We start from the raw sequence: 23,554 nt of genomic DNA on the forward strand, positions 1-23,554 counted from the left end.
GTTGCCTGAGTAACAGCACGGCAGGCCCCTCCTGCAGAAGACAGGCTGGGAAAACAAGAGGCCAGCAACCCTAAGGTCCCAAGAAAACAGGTGCATCTTGCTTGGGTTCTGGTCAATAATTTGGACTCTATACATTCCCTCAAACACCCATCAACAGAATGACTAGGAGGAGGAGCCCCCAAAATAGAAAAGACTCAGAGATTATGACTTATGCCGCAGATTTACAAAGGGATGCAGATATAACCAAGATGTCGGAGATGGAATTCAGGCTAGCAATTGTGAAGACAATGGCTAGAATGGAGAAATCAATTAATGGCAACAGAGTCTCTAAGGGCAGAAATAAAAGGTGAATTGGCAGAACTTAAAAATGCTATCAATGAGATCCAATCCAATCTAGATAATCTAACAGCTAGGGTAACTGAGGCAGAAGAGAGAATAAGCAACCTGGAAGACAATATAATAGATAAAAAGGGAAAAGAGGAGGCCAGGGAAAAACAACTCAGAATCCATGAAAATAGAATCAGAGAAATAAGTGACACCATGAAGCGTTCCAATGTCAGAATTATTGGAATCCCAGAGGGAGTGGAGAGAGAGAGAGGACTAGAAGATGTATTTGAGCAAATCGTAGCTGAGAACTTCCCTAATCTGGGGAATGAAACAAACATTCAAGTCCTGGAGGCAGAGAGGACCCCTCCTAAGATCAGGTCAACACCCTGGCATGTAATAGTAAAACTTGCAAATCTTAGAACCAAGGAAACCATCTTAAGGGCAGTTAGGGGGAAGAGATTCCTTACGTACAGAGGGAGGACCATCAGAATAACGTCAGACCTATCCACAGAGACCTGGCAAGCCAGAAAGGCCTGGCAAGACATATTCAGGGTACTAAATGAGAAGAACATGCAGCCAAGAATACTTTATCCGGCAAGGCTTTCATTTAGAATGGATGGAGAAATGCAGAGCTTCCACGACTGGCAGAAACTGAAAGAATATGTGACCACTAGGCCGGCCCTGCAAGAAATATTAAGGGGTGTTCTATAAAAGGAGAGAGACCCCAAGAGTGATATACAACAGAAATTTACAGGGACAATCTATAAAAACAACATCTTCACAGGCAACATGATGACAATTAATTCATATATTTCAATAATCACTCTCAACGTGAATGGCCTAACTGCTCCCATAAAACGGCACAGGGTTGCAGATTGAATAAAAAGACAGGACCGATCCATATGCTGTCTACAAGAGACTCATTTTGAACCTAAAGATACATCCAAACTGAAAGTGAAGGGATGGAGATCCATCTTCCATGCCAGCGGACCTCAAAAGAAAGCTGGGGTAGCAATTCTTATATCAGACAAATTAGATTTTAAACTAAAGTCTGTAATAAGAGACACAGAAGGACACTATATTATTCTTAAAGGGTCTATTCAACAAGAAGATCTAACAATTGTAAATATCTATGCCCCCAACATGGAAGCAGCCATCTATATAAGCCAACTGTTAACCAAAATAAAGAGTCATATTGATAACAATACGTTAATTGTACCTCAATACTCCACTCTCAGCAATGGACAGATCATCTAAGCAGAAAATCAACAAGGAAACAAGAGCTTTGAATGATACATTGGACCAGATGGACCTCATAGATATTTACAGAACATTCCACCCTAAAACAACAGAATACTCATTCTTCTCGAGTGCACATGGAACTTTCTCCAGAATAGACCATATACTGGGTCACATTCAGGTCTCAACCGATACCAAAAGACTGAGATTATTCCCTGCATATTCTCAGACCACAATGCTCTAAAACTGGAACTCAATCACAAGAAAAAATTGGCAGAAATTCAAACACTTGGAAGCTGAAGACCACTCTGCTCAAGAATGTTTGGGTCAACCAAGAAATCAAAGAAGAACTTAAACAATTCATGGAAATCAATGAGAACAAAAACACATCAGTGCAAAACCTATGGGATACTGCAAAGGCAGTCCTAAGGGAGCAATACATAGCCATCCAAGCCTCACTCAAAAAAACAGAAAAATCCCGAATTCACCAACTAACTCTACACCTTAAAGAACTAGAGAAAAAGCAACAAACGACGCCTAAGCCACGCACTAGAAGAGAAATAATTAAAATTAGAGCAGAAATCAATGAATTAGAAACCAGAAACACAGTAGAGCAGATCAACGAAACTAGAAGTTGGTTCTTTGAAAGAATTAATAAGATTGATAAACCAGTGGCCAGACTTATCCAAAAGAAAAGAGAAAGGACCCAAGTTAATAAAATTATGAATGAAAGGGGAGAGATGACGACTAACACCAAGGCAATAGAAACAAGTATTAGAAATTATTATCAACAAGTATATGCCAATAAACTGAGCAATCTGGATGAAATGGAGGCCTTCCTGGAAACGTATAAGCTACCAAGACTGAAACAGGAAGAAATTGACAACCTGAATAGGCCAATAACCAGTAACGAGATTGAAGCAGTGATAAAAACCTCCCAAAAAACGAGAGTCCAGGGCCTGATGGATTCCCTGGGGAATTCTACCAAACAATCAAAGAAGAAATAATACCTATTCTACTGAAGCTGTTTCAAAAAATAGAAACAGAAGGAGAATTCCAAACTCATTCTATGAGGCCAGCATTACCTTAATCCCCAAACCAGGCAAAGACCCTATCAAAAAGGAGAATTTCAGACCGATATCCCTGATGAATGTGGATTCCAAAATCCTCAACAAAATCCTAGCTAATAGGATCCAACAATACATTAAAAGGATCATCCACCACGACCAAGTGGGATTTATCCCTGGGATGCAAGGGTGGTTCAACATTCGCAAATCAATCAATGTGATGGAACACATTAATAAGAGGAGGGAGAAGAACCATATGGTCCTCTCAATTGATGCAGAAAAAGCATTTGACAAAATACAACATCCTTTCCTGATTAAAACTCTCCAGAGTATAGGGATAGAGGGAACATTCCTCAAGTTCATAAAATCCATCTATGAAAAACCCACAGCGAATATCATCCTCAATAGGGAAAAGCTGAGAGCGTTTCCCTTAAGATCAGGAACACGTCAAGGATGCCCACTCTCGCCACTATCGTTCAACATAGTACTAGAAGTCCTAGCAACAGCAATCAAACAACAAAAAGAAATAAAAAGTATTCACATTGGCAAATAAGAAGTCAAACTCTCTCTTTTCACAGACGACATGATATTTTATGTGGAAAACCCAAAAGACTCCACCCCCAAATTACTAGAACTCATACAGCAATTCAGTAATGTGGCAGGATACAAAATCAATGCACAGAAATCAGTTGCTTTCTTATACACTAACAACGCAACCATAGAAAGAGAAATTAGAGAAACGATTCCATTTACAATAGCACCAAAAACCATAAGATTCCTCGGAATAAACCTAACCAAAGAGGTAAAGAATCTATCCTCTAGGAACTACAAAACACTCATGAAAGAAATTGAAGAAGACACAAAAAGATGGAAAAATATTCCATGCTCATGGAACAGAAGAATAAACATTGTTAAAATGTCTATGCTACCCAGAGCAATCTATACCTTCAATGCCATCCCGATCAAAATTCCAATGACATTTTTCAAAGTGCTGGAACAAACAATACTAAAATTTGTATGGAATCAGAAAAGACCCCGAATCGCCAAGGAAATGTTGAAAAAGAAAAACAAACATGGGAGCATCACGTAGCCCGATTTCAAGCTATATTACAAAGCTGTGATCACCAAGACAGCATGGTACTGGCACAAAAACAGACATATAGACCAATGGAACAGAATAGAGAATCCAGATATGGACCCTCAACTCTATGGTCAAATAATCTTTGACAAAGCAGGACAAAATATGCAATGGAAAAAAGACAATCTCTTCAATAAATAGTGCTGGGAAAATTGGACAGCCACATGCAGAAGAATGAAACCTGACCATTCTCTAACACCATTCACAAAGATAAACTCAAAGTGGATGAAAGACCTCAATGTGAGACAGGAATCTATCAAAATCCTAGAGGAGAACATAGGCAGTAACCTCTTTGACATCACCCACAGCAACTTCTTTCAAGATACATCTCCAAAAGCTAGTGAAACAAAAGCAAAAATGAACTTTTGGGACTTCATCAAGATCAAAAGCTTCTGCACAGCAAAGGAAACAGTCAACAAAACAAAGAGGCAACCCACAGAATGGGAGAAGATATTTGCAAATGACACTACAGATAAAGGGCTGGTATCCAAGATCTATAAAGAACTTCTCAAACTCAACACCCAAAAAACAAATAATCAAGTCAAAAAGTGGGCAGGAGATATGAACAGACACTTCTCTGAAGAAGACATACAAATGGCTAACAGACACATGAAAAGATGTTCATCATCATTAGCCATCAGGGAAATCCAAATCAAAACCACACTGAGATACCACCTTACACCAGTTAAAACGGCAAAAATGGACAGGGAAAGAAACAACAAATGTTGGAGAGGTTGTGGAGAAAGGGGAACCCTCTTACACTGTTGGTGGGAATGCAAGTTGGTACAGCCACTTTGGAAAACAGTGTGGAGGTGCCTCAGAAAATTAAAAATAGAGCTACCCCATGACCCAGCAATTGCACTCCTGGGTATTTACCCCAAACACACAGGTGTAGTGAAAAGAAGGGCCATATGCACCCCAATGTTCATAGTAGCAATGTCCGCAATAGCCAAACTGGGGAAAGAGCCGAGATGTCCTTCAACAGATGAGTGGATAAAGAAGATGTGGTCCAGATATACAATGGAATATTACTCAGCCATCAGAAAGGATGAATACCCAACTTTTACATCAACATGGAAGGGACTGGAGGAGATTATGCTAAGTGAAATAAGTCAAGTAGAGAAAGTCAATTATCATATGGTTTCACTTATTTGAGGAACATAAGGAATAACATGGAGGACATTAGGAGAAGGAAGGGAAAAATGGGGGGGAATTGGAGGGAGAGATGAACCATGAGAGACTATGGACTCTGAGAAACAAACAGGGTTTTAGAGGGGAGGGGGGAGGGGGGATTGGTTAGCCCGGTGATGGGTATTAAGGAGGGCACGTACTGCATGGAGCACTGGGTGTTATACGAAAACAATGCATCGTGGATCACCACATCAAAAACCAATGACGTATTGTATGGTGACTAACATAACGTAATAAAATTTAAAAAAATAAATAAATTAAATAAAATAAAAAGAATCATATGGGCAAATAATAGATATGTTAATTAATTTAATTTCAGTTAAAAAATAAATAGAAAAAAAACCCTTACAGAAAATAAATTAAATAAATAAATATATAAAACACTTTTGTAAAAAAAAATAAAGTATCATATTGGCTGCTGGGTAGAAAAGAAGGGGCAAAGGTGAAAGCTAGGAAGTTAGCTAGTTAGGAGACTCATGCTTTTTGGAATAAAGTGGTAAAAATTAAGGGTTGAGAAGCAGTTGAATTTTGTATATATTTTAGTTTTGCTGAGGGGCAAGATTTCACAATTACTTCCAAGTTTTGGGAACCTGCAAAAACTAGAATGCAGTTTGAAGGATGATGATGATGGTGATGATGATTCAAGAAGAATGACACAAAAGAGGTCCCTGCTTAGGAAAAAAGAAAACTCCTCCATCAAAAAATTGATAAAGAATAATACATTTTATGCTTACACGGAAAATTAAAATTTTAAGACAAATATGTCTTTTTTTAGTGATGATTACTTGGCTAAATTTCCCTATGGATCAACCAGTTATGAACCTAATCACATCAGATAAAGAGGTTTCTATGGTTTATTACTGCTAAATAATAAAAGCAACACTAGGGGCACATTGTTAGCACAATACTTTGTTAAGCAGATGGTATGTGACTTCAAAATGCACTTTTTAATGTAAGGTTACTGCTTCTATACTTATTGTTTCTGTCATCTTTTTTTCTTTTTTCCTTTATGTAAGAAAAAATATCACAAAATGAACACACTTTGCCTTTCTGTTCCTGGACGCTGCCTCAGTCAGCTCCTGTTGAAAAGTTATAAATTCCTTGTTATCATCACTCCTCAATCCCTTTGTACCATGCTGGCACTCCAAACCACACTATAATCAATACAGATATGTGTTGTAAAATTATATTTCTATAACAGAGTCTATTGAATTCCACCCAAGTAAGAGAAAAAAAGTCCAAGTGTTCAGAACCTTTTGTTTCCTATATGGAAGAGGTTGTTGATGCCTCATAAACACTGCGGAGTTTGCACAGTGGAAACAAAGGTGAGGATTTAGTAGATAACTGGGTAACTACTTGGACAGGGAATAGAAAGGGCAGTTGTCTGCATGAGACATCAATACCTTCAATAGTTCTCTGCGGATTCCTGAAGCTTTTGAACACCCCAGATAGGATGTGAGAGCTGTGCAAAGTCATCTGGAGAGCAGAACAGCATGGCTGCATCAGTCATTATAGAGTCAAACTTTAAATTTTACACTAAAACTTGTAACCCAGAATGACAAGAGGTTCCTTAAGGATAGAGATCACCAGAAGAAAAGAGCTAGAAATGAGAATGACCTTCTGGGAGATAATGGTACCTAGCATTAACCCTCCCAACTTCTCTTACAGCATTATTTATTGTCAAGTAAGTTTCAGATACACACTTATATCAAACTTAAGACGGAGGAAATAAAATTTCTGTCATCAAGGCATTTTTTACGTCCATGTGGACTATGACTGCAACACTGCTCTTTAGGATAAATTTGCTTCAACCACAGGGAGCAATATTGAAACTGATCCACTGAGAAACATATTCCTATATAAATTGTTTTTGTTGTATTCATTTCCACTCAAGCTGCCATGACTTAATAGCTGTAACAGACTCATGATATCATGTTGTTTCCAAGAATTGCTTCACTTGAAGGTCTGTAGCACACAACTAAAATATTGAGTGTGTGAGAGTCATGCATGAGCTATAAAAAGCAGAAGGGAATTAGCATCAACACCAATATCTTGGCTGAGTGTCTAAATGTTATCCTTTGACAGTGGCAGACTATTAAACAATTTTTAAATAAGACATTTTTTCCACCACAAGGAAAATATTCATTTATACTTTACAACCCAGGATTTAAGGCTTTAAAAGAAAATATGCTGTCTGTACCATGGATTATCTAAAGGCATTGGAAAAACCTGCCAATACAACTGGCTTGAGATTGGAAGGTTTGAAACTGTTTTTAAATAAAAAATGGTGTCTAAGAACAAGTGAGTCATAGACAAACCATCTTATTCTAAAGAAAATTGGAAGTATCAAAAAAACAAAGATCGCATAAGAAAATATGAATAAAGAGTAAAAGAAAGATTACTTTATTCTTATTAACCTTTGCTATTCTGTACTATGATCTTAGACATTTCAGTTATATTTTATTTGATAGTAAACTCCATGTGTTTTGCAAGCCAATCTTGTCTCCCATGGCTTTTCATTCGTCTGTGGAATATATTTTACAAAGGTAGTATGATAAGAAGTGTTCTCAGTAGCTAGAGAATTCACAGTGTGCCTTCATTATCTAACAGAGTTTCCCAGCACAGGCACAATTGACATTTGGGGATGGGTAATTCTTTGTTGCAGGGCACTGTTTCTGTTCACTGCAGGATAGTTAGCAGCATCCCTGGCCACTATGTACTAGGTACCAGTAGCATCTCTCCAGTTGGACAACCCCAAATGTCTCTAAAAATTGTTAAATATCCTCTTGGGGCAAATTCACCCTCAATTGGGAACCACCGACCTAAATCAAGAAGCTATGCAATAAAAAAAAAGAAACTATACAATAAAAATTTTGCCATGTATCTATATACAATATGTACACTTGTCCAATTATACCTCTGCCATGAATTCTTTAAGACTTTATATAAAGAAATTAACTTTATTGCACTAAGAACAAGTTAGTGTCAAGCAAAATGTCTTATGTGGATCATGGACTTAAATAAAGGAGCTCGTGCATTCTGAACAAGCAGAGCTGTACATGCGGTCTCTAATCCTTAAATTCACATTGTGTGAACTCACGAAGTCTCCAAATGTGGCTGTCAAGATACTGAAAAAAGAAGAGGAAGTGAAGACAGAAATTAAAAATAAAATGGAATGAAAATCTGAGTGAGGAAAGAATGGTAGAACTGTGAAATCAATAGAGTTGATGGTAATCAGAGGGCATTGTGGGAAGCTTTTTTTTTGGAGACGTAAAGCTGAAATAGCAAGCAGATTTAACACAATTTAGAAATAGTCTCCAATCACAGATAACTTATTTCTCTCAATATATTGTGATGAATAAAATAATACAAAAAAAGTCACCAGAAAGAGTTTCTACAAGAGAATATGCTTGACATATTCTCTTGCTTATACAAGTGGCTTAAGATGCTATCTTCCAGGAAGTCTCCGGAGTTTAAGGACCTTTATCCTTTCAAGAGAACTCTCCACAGATGAAGAATCCTCGAAAGCATTTCAATATCAGAATTAAGTTGGATAGTATTTTGAGGAAGAATGTTAGGGAATCAATAAATTGTATGTAAAGTTTGTTTCCTAGTCTGCCTGTTAGTCTTACTCCCTCGAAGTCGAGAATGTGAGAAACACACAAAGGGAGACAGTCCCCAAGAAGGGCTATGCTCAGAGAGAGAGAAGCAAACTGGGCTATCAGACTTCAAACGTGATTGGGAGCTGAGGCAAGCTGTTTGTAACAGACACTGCTAATTCAGACCAAATACCCCTTTAAGCAGAACTGCACCCCTTGGTTGAGATCTAATTATTAGAAATACTCTACCCCATCTCCCACCCCCAACCATTAATCTTTGATTTGGGCTAAACTAAACCAAATGACATTCAAAAGAGATTCTATTTCTTAGATTCATAGACGGCGTTTACAAATGAATTTTGCGGCTGGATGCCAGATGGATGAATTTAGGAATAAAAGGCTTCTATCTACAGAGTAGATAACATCTATATTAAGTTTAGAAATAAAACATCAGACAAAAACATTGAAATGTGATTTTCTCACCACAGTGAAAAAAATAAGGAAAAACTGAGGGCATGAGAGATGGTGGTTTACTCAAAAAGGACAACTCATGAACTGGCCCACCTACTCAAATTGGAACTGTCATTTACATTTCAAACAAGACACTTCGAGGTTTGCTTTGATGTGGGGAGGGGAGGGGAGCAATTTCCCTGTAGACTCAAATAAGGACTCCAGTTGCTTTCAGGGTCATCTTTCCAGGCCTTAGATAATTATTTCCCAAAGTATGTTCCATGGAATATTATTCCCAAGAGAGTCATTATGAAAAACCGTTCTTTAGCAAATTGGCACATGTTACATTCCCTATAATATGGATATATACCGTGGATAATATTGTGTACCAACATATTACAAGTGTTTTCATCCACCCGATGTACCAGTATTGTTAGGCTAATTTACCTATAAGCAACTTGGCCAAGACCATACTACATGTAAATGAAAAGGAAACCCAGTACTGTTCCCCTGTTGCAGATTTAGAAAGTACATTAAAGTAGCACAGATTTTAAAAACCTTTTAGTAAAGAAAATTGTTTAATTTATGTGTACCGATATTTTCCAAATTATTTTGACCACAAAACCTTTTTTTCTCATAACATATATTTAGGTTATGCAGAACACTCCAAAAAACACAAGTCTTAGTTATGTCTAATATCTTTTCAAGGTCTAGCATATTATAAATATAAGGTTAAAAAGAAGTTTATCAAGAGACATGCTTATATAATCTGTTCAGAAACAGCAAGTTATATTTTCCATCTGTCCATGAGATTGTGGTTCTTCAATTTTGAAACTAGATACTGAGAGTGAAATGAGCACACTTCATGTCCAGTAGAATAATATTGAAAAGGGATCAGTTAAATAGCAATGCAGCATATGTCCAAGGAACTGACACAAAAGCCTGTGCCTGCAGATCGCAGTGATTATGTGGCCAGAGGGAAAGCCCTGATTCTGTGGTCTGTAGCCCTTCCACTCTCTGCTTACCGCCCCGATGTTGCCAGGTTTTCCAACTGCATGGTTGGAAGCCCGAAGTTTTCTGAAGAACTAGACAAATTTTGCTTTTGCTAGCCTTTCTTGCACCTAACAGCTATATAGCTAAAAATGTCGTACATGTAAGCATGCAATTCATGTTACATGTGTAAAGCACCTACAATTATATAAATGATCTTATGCATGTAAAGCACTTCAAGTAATGCTAATCCATGGCAAGAGCTAATAATGTGTAATAGTGTGGATAATATTGCATGCCAACATACTACAAGTTCTGTCATCTACCCAGTGTAGTAATAGCAGTATTCTCACTTACATGTAAGCAACTTGAACAAGATCACACTATATGTGAGTGAGAAGGCAATTGAGTTTTGTCCAAATACAAATTTATTGTTCTGAACCACTGCCTCCTGCAGGAAATCTACCTGGTCAAATCTCAGTTCCAGCTCAGGAGCTAGGAGCTGCTCCTCCCACTTGCAGCAGGTGGCTTGAGGGCACAACAGAGGGGTCTGCTCCCCTTATACTTAGGGTTTAAGTGATTGGTCACTTGTTGTTTCAGTTAACAATTCTAAGATGAAAAAGACTGGAGTTGGGTGATATTTTATTCCTCCAAAAGTCTATCTTCTTTTTCGCAGAGTCAGTTTTATACAAAAATGAGTTTTGAAATAAGATGGGTCAAAAAAAATACTATTTCATATTTTTTAGCATTTTGCAGCTTATGAAACAATTATATACCCAATTTGTCCTTTTCAACTCTAAAAATACTATGATATAATTAGAAAATAATTATATTTTTATAATTTTACATTTTATAATTTTATGTTTTATAATTATACAAAAATGATATTCAAGAACATGGATATAAACCTTGAGTACTATGTGTCATAAAAATCTATGTAGATCTACCATACAAGTAAGTTTATATTTAGAACTTCTAAGAATTGGGCGCCTGGGTGGCTCAGATGGTTAAGTGTCTGCCTTCGGCTCAGGTCATGATCTCAGGGTCCTGGGATCGAGTCCCGCATCGGGCTCCCTGCTCCTTGGGACCCTGCTTCTCCCTCTCCCTCTCTCTCTCTGTCTCTCATGAATAAATAAATAAAATCTTTAAAAAAAAAAAAAAGAACTTCTAAGAATTGAGAAAATATACTTTGAATGATCACTCTTCAATTTTCCTTCCAAATGTTTAAAAAATTAGATTTCCAAGGAAATACCAAGGCAATTGGTCAGAATAAAGTGTCTTACAGGTTGACCATTTTCATTATATTTGCTTTCTAGGTGAATGAATCTTTTACTAAGAAAATAGGGTGTTGAGTGCCCTGAGTTAGAAACTACAGTCATGAACTAGAGACAAAATTTTCTAAGTATTCCACAATCTAAAGAAAGCCACAAAGATCTTCTCTTTTCCAGGGTCACCAGTCAGCCTATCAACCTCCACTCCCCCTTTCTTCATTTATATGACCATCACCTGTAGGAAGCCTTGGAAAAATGACTGAACCTGTGGGGGAGATCACTAAACAAACTGAAGGGTTACTCCAAAATCTTCTTAAAATCTTATAATCTTCCTTACACCTCTCTAAGAAAAGAAATTAAAAAAAAAAATTAGACTGATCTCAGGGTGGAGAAAGGGGGCAGAAGCAGAATACTATGCACTCCCACCATTTGTTATGGCAAAAATGTATGAATTTTCTGGGGATTAGGTGAACACTACAGAAGGTAGATGGAGTTTAGCCATCTTACTTGAACCCTAAGAAGGATGCTAGGGTATCCTTTCCTAGGGCAAAAGAAATTAAGAAGAAAGAACAATGAATCTACCAGCAGGGTCAAGTGCTTAGAGGAGTTGAAAGGGATCTAGCTGAAGGCTGATTTCCCTTGTTTGGGAACTGTGTGTGTGTGTGTGTGTGTGTGTAAGAGGGGATTTCTTACTGGGTTCTCTGAACTCACACATCCTTCCCAGGAGAAATCCAGAATTTCAGCACAGCCACAGAATAAACATGAATCACGTGCCCTTTTCTTGAACTCCTCCCTGACACTAGACAAGAGGAAACAAATTTGGTACAAGGTAGAGGGAGCCAAGTACCACATAACTAAGATGTGTTCTGCACATATATACCCATGCTCTAAGGTAAGGGACAGGAAGGAGAAGTAAAAGAACCTGCTAGGCTTCTTTCCCACCTTAGAACTGGCTGGGGACACGTGGGTGGCTCAGTTGGTTAAGTGTCTGCCTTTGGCTCAGGTCATCATCCCAGGGTCCTGGGATCAAGTCCCGTATTAGGCTCCTTGCTCAGCGCGGAGCCTGCTTCTCCCTCTGTCTGCCACTCCCCCTGCTCGTGCTCTCTCTCGCGCGCTCTCTCTCTGTCAAATAAATGAATAAAATTAAAAAAAAAACAACTGGCCAGTGGTAGGGGAAGGCAAAGAATGTCATCAGTTTATCAGTGACTAACTTTAGATCATGAGATACTTAGAACTTTTTGTTTCTAACTTTTTGTTACATCACATAGGGTTTCATACACTTTAAAGCGTCACGTTCTATACCCTGTATTTATCAGAGTGAGGGCTCTGTTGTGTTCCTGAAAATTCATTATCCTCTGTCCTCTCTCACCAGGAAAATCAGAAGTAAACATATAAAAATTTGACGTTTTTGTCAATACTCACTGACTTCTGTGCATTTTAGTATATTTGGATCAAAAATATTCAAAATAATCTTAGTGCCAGTTCAGTGATTAAATTCTAAACAGAGAGTCATTAATAAGGGTGATATTTAACTTCTTCATTAGAGCTAATGGTGGACCTGGATGCAGCAATTTTGGAAATCAAAAGAGTGACATCTGAAATTAATGCATACCAGGGAAAGAGAGCAGGTGATAAAGAACACTACTTAAGATTGAAATTTGTTACTGGGCAGTGTTGAGGTCTGTTATGAGCTGGATTATGTACCTTCCCATATGTTGAAGTCCTAATTCCCAGGACCTCAGATTGTGACTATCTGTATTCGGAGATAGTGTCTTGAGTAGGAAAGAAACAAAAACAAAACAGTCTTTTCCTCCTGAGTAGGGAAAACCCAGTCCTTCCTCCTGTGTGTCTCCTCTACTCTCACACCACCACCTCACACTTACAACACTTCTGACACTAGATGTGTGAGGACATCCCCACCAAGCAATTTTCTGACACCTGCTGGCCGTCCTACCATTTAACTCATCTCTGACTCTATCTACTTGGAGATGGTGTCAGATCCCACAGGTTAAGGGCTCAATTGCATGAGATTGGCTCCCTCCTTCAGATGCCAACAGCAAGTAGCAGGTCCCCAGGTTACCTACAACTCCTGTCCAATTTGGCTACTAATCAGAGGCTACCATGACCCTCTCCTTGGGTTTAATTAATTCACTAGAGTGATTCACAGAACTCAGGAAAACAGTTACATTTACCAGTTTATTAAAGGATATGATAAGGATACAGACAGACAGATGAAGAGATACATAAGGTGAGGTTTGGAGGGTCCTGAGTGTTGGCGTTTCTGTCCCAGGAGTTGGGGCACGTCATCCTCCTGGTACATGGATGTATTCACCCACCTAGAAGCTCTCTAGACCCTGTATTTTTGGGGTTTTTATGGAGTCTTCATTGTGTATGCATGATTGATCATAAATTCCATTTCCCGCCCTTCTCCCTGGGAGAGGAGCTGAAAATTCCAAGCTTCTAATTATGGCTTGGTCTTCCGGGGACCAGCCCTCATCTAGGAGCCATCCAGAATCCCATCCAGAATCACTGCATTAGAACAAAAGACACTCGTATTACTCAAGAAGTTACAAGGGTTTCAGGAGCCATGTGTCAGGAACTGAGGGACAGGGGGAGGAGACCAATATATATATTTCCTATTAGATCACATGTCTTTAAAAAGGTATCTAAGTTATAATGAGGTCATCAGGTTGGGTCTTAATTTGATATGACTGGTATCCTTATGAGAAAAGGACATTAGGACACAGGCATGTACAGAAAGAAGACCATATGAAGACACAGGGAGAAGATGACCATCTACAAGCCAAAGAGAGAGGCCTCAGAAGAAGCTAACCTTGGGGGCATCTTGATCTCAGACTATAATCCTCCAGAATTGTGAGAAAATAAATTACTATTGCTTAAGTCACCCAGTCAGTGGTATTTTGTTATAATAGTGTTAGAAAACTAATACGAGACCTATATCACAAGATTCTGAAAACATAGTAGAGTTGCAATTTTGACCAAACCAGATTATCTAAAAGGACAGGAACATATTACCTTGGAGATTAAACATAAATCACACTGAGTGTTAATAAAAGTGAGTTTTCTAACACTTTTCCTGTTTGAAATACATTTCAAAATTTAGAAATAAATTTTCTTAGTGTTTTAGTGTTATACTTTTTTCATGCACTTTGAGTTTTTATTGGTTTATTTTCCCAAGGATAGAACTCTTGGGACATAACTGATTTTCAAAAGCATTATTAATAGCCAACTCAAACAATTGCAAAATCATCAAGACTTATATGCACTCTGTGGGAAAAATGAATCCATTTTTTTAAAAAGATTTTATTTATTTATTTGAGAGAGAGAGAAAAAAAAAACAGCATGACAAGGGAGAGCGTCAGAGGGAGAAGCAGGCTCCCCGATGAGCAGGGAGCCGGATATGAGACTCGATCCCAGGACTCTGGGATCACGACCTGAGCCGAAGGCAGTCTCTTAACCAACTGAGCCACCCAGGCACCCCTGAATCCAATTTTTTATAAAAACTTTTTTTCTTAAGAAAAGTCAAACAGCTACATATGACAGGTTTATGAATCTAAGCTGAGATACAGAAAAATAGTTACAATGAATGAGTGGATAGAAATTCTACATATCCCAGGTGCTCATTATTATTTGTATTTAATGACAAAGCTACTCTGAAATTGATTAATAACTTATTCTGGTCTAAGATACAGCAAGGAATTACTCCCACATATTCAAGGAAATGCTGAGCTGTTTCTAGTGGTTTAGTTTTGGTCTAGAATTCCTTCTCTAATGTTACATGAAAAGCCCTTTTAGATAGACTTGGAAGACCTAGATTCATATTTTGATCCATAAGTTAACATTAGCTGAGACATCTTTACACATTGCTTTCTTTATCCTCAGACTTTCTCCTGATTTTAGGTTCACCTTATAAGAGACTTGGAGTTAAAGAATATCTCCTATTTCCAAGTGTGATACAGATTATCCATTTTATTGCTCTCTAATGTCAAGAAAAGACATTAAATACATATATACATAGCACCTTTTATAAAGAAAGGGAACTTTACTCTCTTAGCTGTCTATAACGGATTTCCATTCCAACATGGTGGCTCTTCTTGTCCTTGATCAGTATCATAGCTTTTTCTAAGACTGTACGTGGAACAGATAACTTTCTACTCTTCCATACCGATTTTAATCATATCCAATATGCAATTATAACTTCATTAGTAATGGGAAAAAAAAATGTCAATGTTTCTGTGTTTGCACATGGATCCCACATGTCTCATAGAATGTGCTTTAGGAATATAATGTTGGAGATACTGTGAAAGAAGTAATTTCTGTACAAAATAAGAGATGACTCCAAAGATTATGGGTTTTTTGCCTTTTAGGAGATTCACTAGCGTTGTGTCTGACCTTGCAATATTATTCAAATTGTCTTTTATTAATTTTTTTTAGATACTCAGCTTCTAAAAGGCTTTTGAACTAGTCTTAGCATCTGACTGGTTCCATTATTAATTAATGAATTGAATACAGCTGTTGATATGTGCTCATTTTATGTTTGTATAAAAGTCTTGTTTTACATTTTGGAAATTATACTTTAACAACTTATAAAAATGGTGTCATTACAAAGAGGGAGTATTTCACAGAGTAAAATTTCACCTTTAAATACTTTGCCTTTGAGATATTGTAAATATTTTTCTTTTGGACCAAAAGTCTTCATCATGACAGTTCTCTTTTGCTTGAAGCATGCTTGCCTACAAAATAATAGACTTTAAAATTGTAGCTAAATTTATTAGAGAAATTCAATGATTCACAAAGAAAGAAGTGTTATGACATATTTATAACTCTGCCTTTCCAATATCTTCAGCATATGTTGAAATTTGTAATTCTATACTAGTCCAGAAACTTAAGTACTTACACAGGAGAAGCCCTATAGACCTCTCCTCTAGATAAAGATTTCTTGCTTTTGCCTGCTATCTAAAAATGTATTCTAAAGCTCATTACCCAGTATACTTCTCACTATAAGGTCTGACTGGAAACAGAATATGTCTCTCATCTTCCCACCCTGAAAGTAATAAAAATACAAAAATAATAATGACCAGAAGCTACTTCATATTATTCTGCAAATTAATTTTACTGGCAGGCACTAGTCCTGAGATCAGATTTTTAAAAATCTGGGAAAAAAAAAAAAAAGAACCTTGCACAGGCAGAAAGCAACAAGATGGCTTTCGAAAAGCAAGCCCTTGTTTTAAGAATTTGTTGGCTTAATAAATGAAACAACCTAAGGCTGAACACATGCCATAATGATTACATTTTGCCGGAAAAGCCAGTGCCTCTGGCTTTTTTGCTTTAGAGCTAAAAGTAATCCTCTTTCTGGTCTGTAGTTGCAGCTCTGAGTCATTCCTTCTACCAGAGATAAGGAGTAGAGATCAGGAAATAACAGGCATATAAATATAACTAACTGAAACAACATGCAACTGACCCAGTCAAGTTATAGAAACAGTCTGTGATTGACAAAACGGCTATTTCTTTATAATATAGTGAAGATTGATAAATAGTTTCTTATGCCTAAACTGTTGTTTAATTTAATAAAGCCAGTCATATTAATCTGGCAATCCTCCTGGGCTGGATTGAGACTGTTATGAAAGTGGCTACGGATCCTTTCCAGATGCCTGTGGTAATGGTAGTGATGTCCTCAAAAGTTGAATACATACATACACACATACATGCATGCTAATTGATTAAATAAAACATTTATTTTAGGTGTTAAAATATAACTGCTTAAATCAAAAGATAAGCAAAGCACATGCTCTCCGTTTAATCTAGGTTTATTTCTACCCTCCTTCATTTTAGTTAAAAAGTCTTAAGTATAACCAAAATTGGGGATCTAAATTAAAATTCTGATTCTATTTTAAAGCACTAAGAACAAATCTGGGCAGTGACATCCATGTCTAGTCTGCAAATCATCTGACTTTCAGGGCCAAGGATGACAAAGTCCCACTTCATAAGTATAGTACTTAAATATATATATAAAATTTATGCTGGTATTTCTGGAAACTATCAAATTCAATATATATCTTAAATTATGGTAATAATTAGCATTAACATTTTTGAATGCTTATAATGTGGTTATAATGGAATTTGGTTAAACACTTTGTATCAATCTCTTATTTTTTTCACACTATAGATACTATTATTTTATTCCAGTTTATAAATAAAGATATTGAAGCTTAGAGAGAGTAAGTAACTTGCCTAAAGTCGCACATCTATGGCAAAAATGGTAGGAACTCAGGGAATCAAACTCCAAAAGTAGATTTCTAAACATTAGTCTACATGGACTCCTTTGGCTTCATGTGTTATCTTTGTAAATTAATCTTGGCTAAGAAATGCAATTAACATTTAGTTACCTTATTCCTGCATGATCTCTCACTGCAGGACTGGTGATAATTATAATTAACCAAGCCAACAGAAAATTACAGTTAGAGAAATCTAAACTTTACCATAATTAATTAATTTACAACTAGTCATTTCTTATGGCTATGTTATAATTTAGAGTTTTTGTTTCCACAAGTAAATAACATAAAGAAGCTCATAATTCATGATTTTATCTTCACTGTACTCATAACACATCCTCATAGGAAATTAGTATTTTTTAATCAAAGAAAATATGTGTTTTAATTTCCAAGAATTCTGCTACGTTCCCAAATTCTCAGTTGTGTTTGCATTCACCCATTATAAGTTCCACTGTTCCATATTTTTAATGGAAGGCAGTTAAATTCCCAACTTTTTTTTTTACTATGTATGTTCTCTTAAAAATACATTTCTTACTTTAGATATCTAGAAAGCATATTAAAGATAATCAACATTTTGATTTTGATTTGATTTTCTACCCCAGGTGGCAGGGAAACGTCCCATGATCTGAATCCTCTCAAAGTTTTTGTTGCAGCTTTTTTTTGAAGTTTTAAGAAGTTACGACTTCCCCCACACTGGTGCATTGGCATAATACCCCCACGCCTGCAGGTCCCAGCACCATTGTTACCACACTGTTTTGATGGGCTCCACATTCGCAGCTCTCCAAGGATCCGTGACTGAGTTGAATGAAAGCTTTGCTACTTGGCAGAAGTAGCAAGAACACATAAAACCTGCCAGCTGTCAAGGATGTAAATGGTGATTTTGTTTCACTTTTTAATGAATTAAAGCAGGATTGAAATCAATCCAAAGACAGCATGTTTGGCCTTTTAAAGGGAAAAAAAAAATGGAAGAGTGGGATGTTTTCTTCTCTCCTGGCAATGGTGTGCAGTGAGGTGTTGATGATTAGTATGGGTAGTCAACACTCCGGGAAAGCTATCTAAAGGCTGTTTTTGTTGTTGGTTTCTTTTACCTCTAATCAAATGCACTCTATTGGCCTGAGGCAAAGAGACCCTCCCCATTCTTTCTTAGAAAAATTTCTATACCTCTGACCTTCCCCAAAGGCAAAAAATGAGAATGTTTCCTTAAATGTTATTATCTCTCAAATCATTCAGCAGGGTGCATGTGTTTGGGGGAGAATACCCTAAAAACTATGTATTTTTTATTTTATTTTTTTATTTTTTGCTTTCTATTTCCACAGCCAGCAATGAGTGCAATTTATTTATACAACTGATTCACTGAATCACAACAAGTACTCATAGGAACTGACAAAACACAATTGCACATCTCTCAAATGCACTCAGAATTACATTATTTTGTTAAGAGTTATAAGGTATTTTGTATAACCATTTAAGTTTTACCCAATTATGTATTCACCTGTGTAAGAAAATGTGCAAAAAAATGTACAGGTTTGCTCTTTCGTTTGCACCAAAGTAGTAAGATCTTTAACTCTCCATACTTTAATTTTTGCTTTTTAATATGAAAACAATCTTCTGGTGGCGATTTGGCAAAAAGCACGAGAAAAGAGATGATTTTACTGTCATTCGACCTTTATTTGCATTTTTTTCTCGATTATGTAATAATACAGATTTGGCATTCTCCCATCTTCTTCCCTGAAACAAATGTACTTTTTAAGTTCTGCCCTGTTTCTCTCTGGAATTATCAACTGCCACTAGATTAAAGATGATTATGTCCCTTTGTCTCTACATTTGTGATTCACTTTATGAATCATTAAGGTCCACCCAACTCTTATCACCAGTAGGACATCATCTGATCACATGCTTTATTTGACAGAGAATGGATAAAACAGAATCAGGGAATTTTACTCTCTTTGATAAAGAACACTTCCACTTAGACTTGAGCCAATTTATTTAAGCTTAAAATGGCCTTTAGCCTAGACAGTATAGAGATCAAGTAGTCAGAGCCTTCTAAGAAGGAACCAGTGCTACTTCCCAGAAAACTGATCAAAATCAGGGAAAAAAAAAATCTTGATGGCAAAACTGAGATTGTATCCATTCGAGGCAACAATCCACTCAAGGCTCAGTAATGGGTCAAACCAAGCTCTCTTGTATCCAACCACTTCTAAACTGAAGCCAGGACTTGCTTAAACAGTTTTGTTACTTTTGCTTGCTTGTGAAACCTGGTGGCATTTGTCTTTTATGTCACTGTTGCCTTGGTTGGAGAGAGCGTCTTCAAAAGTCAATATCCCCTTCTTCCCTTTGCAACATGGCAAAGATTGCCGTAAGTGACTACGAATACCTAAGGAAATGTAGTAAGTTTATAGTCATCTCTTGCACTACCCACCAGATATTTGTAATTGCTATACACTGTAGCATATAAAAATTCTAAAAGTTTATTCAGGCACCATAGCCAAAAAAGGGATATGCTTAAGTTGATTTAAAAGAATGCCTCACAGTTTCCCAGTTTCAAAACATTGAACTCTTCTCAATATGCAGAAGAATGAAGTCAAAAAACCCAAGACTTAAAGTCAGAAATTATATGTTGAAATGCTTGATCTTAAGTTCATATCCCTCATCTGTCATGTGTCAATGAAAATAATAGCATCACAGGATTGTTCTCCATCAGCAGAAATAGTATGTGTAAAAACATGTTATAAACAGTCAAGTTTGCTATTATATTTACTATAGGAGCAAAGAGGCTTTTTTTGAAAAAATAATTTTTACCTGAAGACATAAAATATCCTTAACTATGAATATCGAGTTAAAATTTTCTTTGATTTTTGGTCAGTTGATTGTACAGATATAGGTACTTCAGTTGTAGCAATGCACACACAAAATTATTCCTTAATTTGTTTATCAGAATTCAATTATTTTGCTTTGAGTCTTTTATTTAAGAATATAGCTAATTTTGTCATTGGGTATAAAGTTTTAAAAATTTGCTACTAATTGGGCGCCTGGGTGGCTCAGTTGGTTAAGCAACTGCCTTCGGCTCAGGTCATGATCCTGGAGTCCCGGGATCGAGTCCCACATCAGGCTCCCTGCTCAGCAGGGAGTCTGCTTCTCCCTCTGATCCTCCCCCATCTCATGCTCTCTCTCCCTGTCTCATTCTCTCTCTAAAATAAATAAATAAATAAAATCTTTAAAAAAAGAAATAAATAAATAAATAAATAAAAATTTGCTACTAATCAATAGTTTGTTAAGGACAAATCATATTTTAATGGTATGTTCTTTACCCACAGGCAATCTCAAAACACCTTTTAATTGCACGAAAATCCTTTTTATGTTCTCTGAAGCTAAACATAATTAGACAAGTTGCCATTTATAACTTTAACACACTGTAAGGAAACATTTTTTAAAGAAATAATTAAATTTTGCTCTATTTTATTTATATAGATCTCTTCCAAATCTCAAGTTAAAGTTAAAAACTGATGTAGGAATGTAGTTGAGAAAAGATTTAATGGGTAACATTTCAAAACTATACTAAGTACATAATTTATTTAGGGTTGAATGACCATTATTTTAAAAAGCACAGCATATATATTTCACTTGGAGTTATAAGTAGGCAGAAGAAGGAAAGGGAAAAAAGAAATGCCTAAATACTATATAGCTGGGAGGCATTTGCAGTAGGTAAGGACACAGAAAATCTACCCATGTGGTTTCTACATCTGTTTTAAAAACTAATCATGTGAGCTTAAATGAGTCCTAAATACACATAAATCATAATACATAAAGCAGAGTTTAGCTTTCTGACATTTAAACATACCTGAGTACATGTGACTACATTATCATTTTGTTTGTACAATAAAATATTAAAGAGGATGTAAATATAATTAAAATAACACATAATCATTAAATAATACCTAGTCATAATGGTATCTAAATAATTACTGTGTCAACACAGTAATTATTTACACATACTGTGTAAGTATTTTACACATACTAATTCACTTAATTCTCACAAAAATCCCAGGAGAAAAAATACTATTATTATTATTCTTATCATTTACGGACGACAGAGCTAAGACCGGTAGAGATAAAGTAACTTGCCGTCAATGACATAGCTAGTAAATGGCTGTCTACTTTTAAGAGTCAGCTGTTTTCTTAACCTCCTTAAAATTGATTTATAACTGCCTTAAAATACAAATCTGTTTATTGACTTTACGGAATCACAATTTAGTGAAAATTAACACACACAGACACATGCACAACATGCATATATATAATCAGCTTTAGGGAAGGGTGAGATAATAAGAAATGTAATGGAAGTGTTTCCTAATCATTGTTATAATAGCAATAATATAAGGCAATAATATCTCACATGCATTGAGTACTTACTACATGCCAGTCACCGTACTGAGTCACTGTACTCAGCACTCTGGAATAATTAATCTATCTGTTCTAAAAAAATCATACAAGATAGATTCCATTATCTCCAATCTATAGGAAAATGAAATAAAGACAGCATACGTTTCCCAAAATCAAACAGCATTAGCTGTGGTAGAACCACAGTTTTGAATCCAGGAAATCTTATTTTAAAGCTTATATTTTTTGTGGAATTTAAGAAAGAAAACAGATGAACATACGGGAAGGGGGGAAAAGGAAAAATGGAAACAAACCATAAGAGACTCTTAAGGATAGAAAACAAACTGAGGGTTGCTGGAGGGGTAGTGGGTGGGGGGACGAGCTAGATAGGTGATGGGTATTAAGAAGGGCACTTGTGATGAGCACTGGATGTGGTATGTAAGTGATGAATCACTGAATTCTACTCCTGAAACCCATATTGCACTGTATGTTAACTAACTAAAATTTAAATTAAAAAAAAAAAACCTTATATTAAGTACTACACTATTTTACCTTTCTATAACTTCTTTACTGTTTTTCATTTCCTAAATTATTTTATAAATGTTTGCAACTTATCTTTGACAATATAATGTCCCTTGAATAGGTCAATTTGTTTATTCCTCTCATCCAAATATTGGTTTTACATTATTTTTAATTAGCCAAATCCCAAATAAACCTTGTCAAGCCCTTAACTTCAAAGACGAAGTAATTCATAGATTTGAAAATTTATTTACTCCCAACCTCTGAAAATATTATTTTGAAAGAAATGTGTTAGTCTTTGGAATTTTATGTGTTACTGTAACTCTTAAAATTATTGTTTCATTCTCCTCTGAACTACCACACTTAAATATCAACAATCTTTAGATTCTTTAAATCTCTGTATCATTACTTTCCTAAATAATTCTCCAACACTGATATAATGTACAATGCTGAAATTATTCTCCATTACCGAGATTATGGTCAGGAAATTCTCAGGATATCTATCCCATAATTACCTTCTGAAGGTTGAATTTTAGTCTGTTTTCAGACTTTGCATATGTTAGAAAAAATGACCCAGAAATTTTATTTATGTTGTTAAAAGGAATAAATTGATGCATTAAAAATATTATTCCGTGGCTTTTAAAAGCCAATTTTATTATATATTTGGAAAGAACTACAGGCCAGTCTCAAATTCTCCCCATCCTATGTCATGTGTTTTTTCTGATCAAAGTTTGGTAATACTAAAATTAGGAAAACAAAACCTTAATTATATTTAAACTAGAGGTTTTAATCATTGATTCCTTTCTAATCAAGTTAAATTATCTAGAATCAAAAAATTACATTAATCAAAATACAGAACTGCAATTGTAAAAGACATAGTTCACAGATAATAAATTATGTCAAATATTGAGGTTCATTAAAATGTTTAAAGGCAAATATAATTCCTGTGAATTATTTTTGAGGTATAATTGATATACAACATTATGTTAGTTTCAGTTGTACAACATAATGATTCAGTATTTGTATATCTGGGAAATGATCACCACAATAAGTCTAGTCAACAGATCCATCACCATACAGAGTTACACAATTT

The 23,554-nt window shown here is 36.0% G+C and overlaps 2 long non-coding RNA genes across 2 annotated transcripts in view; one reads left to right on the top strand and one right to left on the bottom strand.

Moving 5' to 3' along the window:
- The window catches only part of LOC118022344, a 101,963-nt gene extending 84,699 nt beyond the window's left edge, over window positions 1-17,264 (top strand). The window contains exon 6 of the long non-coding RNA XR_004682479.1: window positions 17,190-17,264. This is a non-coding gene — a long non-coding RNA (uncharacterized LOC118022344). The remainder of the gene's footprint in view (window positions 1-17,189) is intronic.
- Window positions 1-23,554, bottom strand: part of LOC118022345 — a 276,406-nt gene that overhangs the window by 247,125 nt on the left and 5,727 nt on the right. The gene's annotated exons all lie outside the window — the stretch shown is intronic.

This window comes from Mirounga leonina, unplaced genomic scaffold, assembly GCF_011800145.1.
Source record: "Mirounga leonina isolate KUSES-001 unplaced genomic scaffold, KU_Mleo_1.0 Mir_176, whole genome shotgun sequence".
NCBI lineage: Eukaryota > Metazoa > Chordata > Mammalia > Carnivora > Phocidae > Mirounga > Mirounga leonina.